This window comes from Hydra viridissima, unplaced genomic scaffold, assembly GCF_058129835.1.
Source record: "Hydra viridissima isolate aposymbiotic clone 2 unplaced genomic scaffold, HvirCarnegie_v1 scaffold_1, whole genome shotgun sequence".
Classification (NCBI taxonomy): domain Eukaryota; kingdom Metazoa; phylum Cnidaria; class Hydrozoa; order Anthoathecata; family Hydridae; genus Hydra; species Hydra viridissima.
The window spans coordinates 35,917,833-35,921,521 of NW_028324300.1; the positions used below are offsets into that span (position 1 = coordinate 35,917,833).

Below are 3,689 nucleotides of genomic sequence, written 5' to 3' on the forward strand. Positions count from 1 at the left end.
TGTTACAATAAATTGTTTTTGAATAACAACGAGAGATTAATGGTCATTAAGCTTGGCATGCTTTTCCCATAAAACAATAACAAGAAAAAGAAGTCCGTTCCAACACTCCTACTGTAAAATTTACATCTAACATTAACAGAATTCTCACATTTTTGCGCATCATTCATACAGATAATCTCATATTATTTATGAAATATGTACACCGCTAAATCATTTGACTAATATCACATTCGCGTTAATCTTCATCTTAACCATCCTCTTGTTGCTCTTTTATACCGTCAATGAGATTAAATAGGTGCCAACATACTTATCTCCTTCAATTTTGAATGTAAAGTAGCACAATATTACAAAAACAACATTTATTATGAACGTTAAGCTGTTTGTTAAGCTGTTCGTTATCTGGTAAATCCTTTATATTGAAGGCCTTTCTCTCTTACATTCAAATGAGATCAAAAGAAAATTATCATCAACAATAAAATCAAAAATGATTAAAAAAACTCTTTAAATGAACCATTAAAAATTATTTTTGTTGACAATAGAACACTTATTTCCAACGTTTGTCTAAATTTTTCAAGAAATGCCAATATTGCTCAAAGATTCCCATGGTGGAAAACCTATAATGCAAAAAACTTTCCATAGTATATTTAATACCCAAGAACAACATTTTCGCATCGCCGTATGAATTTTGATTAACTTTTGCATGTAAAGGAGCCACGGAAAAAAGACTTCTTTCATTTAAATATTGCTTTATTTTGTTTGCGGTTAATATATGTGAAGATATTAAGTTTGCAGTGTAAAGTTTTCTCTACTCAAGAACTGTTGCTGTTTGCATCAATAAAATCAGCTAGGGTTGGGTGGGGTAATCTGAGCCTATTTTGTCTATTTCTGACTTTAAGTTAAAAAAAAAAACATTGTTTAGGTATCGGCTTTCTGACAAAAGGTGTCTTAAAATCATGATTGAACATCTTACTAAACAAATTTAACAAAAAACTATTAATTAAAATACTTCCGATAAATCTGGGGAGCCTTTAGTGGAAGATGCCCATATAGACACACATTACCCCACGACGTGGGGTAATGTGGGTTTACATAAAATATTGGTAGTTCTGGTTTAAAATACTGCTGCTTATGAAACATCTGACATACATTCCAAATGCAAGCACCTTTTTATAGTATATATACAAGGTTTTATTTTAAAAAGTAGTCTTAAGATATTTTTATTGAAAAAGAAAGTGCATACATACACAGCACAACTATAAAAATTAAAAACTCGGACAAATAAAACTAAAAAAATGGTGATTTAAAACAGAAATAATAATGTTTTAATAAAGTGTTTTATAAAAAATAACCATTTTTTTGATCACAGCAACTTCATGGTAACATTCGTGCTGTTTTAGGCACTTCTTAGATCTTTTTGGGCATTTTTTTGATACTTCAGTAGAGGTAATAGTTTTTTTTGTGCATTTTTTTTTTAACCTGGTTTTTTTCCTCTCTGACTTTTTGTTCCTCGAGTAACCGTCGTTTCACTTTCTCATTTGTAAGGAGTTCTCCACATTTTGCATATATTCTCTACCTTTTTTGTTTTTGTTGTTCTAATATTGCTGCTGTTTCTGCAGATACATTAGGACATATGATTGACCTTAAAGCTTTTCGCATAGCTGATATTGGTGTTTGTATTCTTGGAGCCTTAGGGCTATAACGTTCTGGTGGTTGTTTGAGAAAGTCAATACCTGTTATTCTTCTTTCCATCTTTTCTTTACTTAATGGTGAGATACATGTACCACAAAATCCTGCTATAGCTTTGCTGGAGAGAGTCTCTGACACAGTTGTTTCAATAACCCTGTAAAAGCTGTCTTATCAATATTTTGGTGTTGTGTTTCTCTTCCAAACCGCTTTAAAATGTTTCTCCACTCATTCTTTAATGGTACAAAGACAGCCGCATCTAGCGGTTGTAATGCGTGTGAGCAATTTGGCGGAAGCCAAACAACTTGAATATGGTTGTCCATGGCCGCTTTTATAATACCATATGTTAAATGACTGCCATGAGCATCATAAAGCAAGAGTATTGGTTTTTGATCTTGGTCAACGAATGGTAGCAGCATGATAAATAGTCTTTTTTTTCTCACATACTAACATAATTGCTCTTTCCAATTTATCAGCATTGTACTTGGTTTTATTTTTTCATTGTAACATCTTGGCATTTTTTAAATACTTTTTAAAGTAATATTTATGAAAAATCTGTTAAATTTTTGGTGAAATATTAGCATAACTCATAACATCACAAAAAAATATTTTAACACCAAATAAGTCTTATACATTATTTTCTTTGGCCTCATTTGACGTAGGAGAACGCATTCTTTCATACAGGTAAATACACTTTTCTTAATATAAACTTCAAAGATGTAAGCTTAAAACATAAGAGTTTAATAGTACAAAAGAACTATTAACACAAAAATACTTAGGTCTAATGAAACTAATAGGTTTATAATGTTACTAACAACAACTACGGTAATATAATTACATATCACAATATTATAAATACATAGACCCACTTCACCCCACCTGATTATATTTCAAATTTTAAACAAACCATGTGCGTTAGTGCCTTCAAAGTATACTTTCCTTAAATTAAAGTAATTTAACTTTCAAAATAACCATTTTTCATACGCTTATGCCTTACTTGAATATATTTTCTCTGAAGTTAAAAAACGGAGGAAAAAATGACTTCGTTGATGTATCTAGCATTTTAGCTAAAAAAGTGCCGTTTCTAACAGCATAGCAAGGTTATATTTTGAAATTGATAAGCCTAATACTTTAAAACAAAGTGGTAAAAGTTACAATTTTATACCTAAAGCCATTATCAATATAACATATAAATATGAGTTAGACCCAGATTACCCCATAGACCCACATTACCCCACCCTTCCCTATTTTAAGTAACTAAAAAAATATATTAATTTGGTTGTCTCGTTCAACAGCTTAGATCATTTGTAAGATAAGATGAAAGTATTCAATTGTTCCTTCCAGAGTTGTTTCAGAAACAGTTTCGTTCCCATATTAGAAATTTTGTAATATCAGTAGTATTTATGTCAAAATTAATAAAAAATTTCATGAGTTTTGACAAATAATCTAGCTAGCTGACCATTTATCTCACATCATTATTTTAAAAGAATATTCAGCATAAAAAGTAAACAGCCAAGGTAAATGATTCTGGAAATGTATTAAATGAACCTCGTGTGGTTTTAAAGTCAAATATCACACTTGTTAAAAGTTGTAACATTTTTATGCACAGATCAATAATGCCAAAATACAATCATAAAGAAGTCTTAGTTCATTTTTAATATTAAAAAATACTTAGATGTGTCAAATAAATTTGAAATTTTAAACCAAAAGCAAAAAGTAAACTGACAAAAAAAGTCGTTTTCTGCAACGATCTACAAATTTATTTAATATTTTTTGAGACTTTAGTGAAGGTAGTGATTTTTGCATTGGTGCTATGATAAATTCCATTTCCTTCAGTATCATTGGTTATTGATAGTAAACATTTGCATCAGTTGAATCTAAAGGTGCCCCTAAAATTACAATTTTGTAATTTCAGCAATTGATGACATGATCTTTTTTGGTATAACTCAGCATTCTCTGGTGTGTGCTTATTCAATATCATTGGACTTTAATATATTTTGGCCTTT

At 30.1% G+C, this 3,689-nt stretch overlaps 1 pseudogene; it reads right to left on the reverse strand.

Moving 5' to 3' along the window:
* Positions 1-1,305: 1,305 nt before the first annotated feature.
* On the reverse strand, positions 1,306-2,212 carry LOC149894736 (uncharacterized; annotated as a pseudogene).
* Between the last annotated feature and the right edge of the window lie 1,477 nt (positions 2,213-3,689).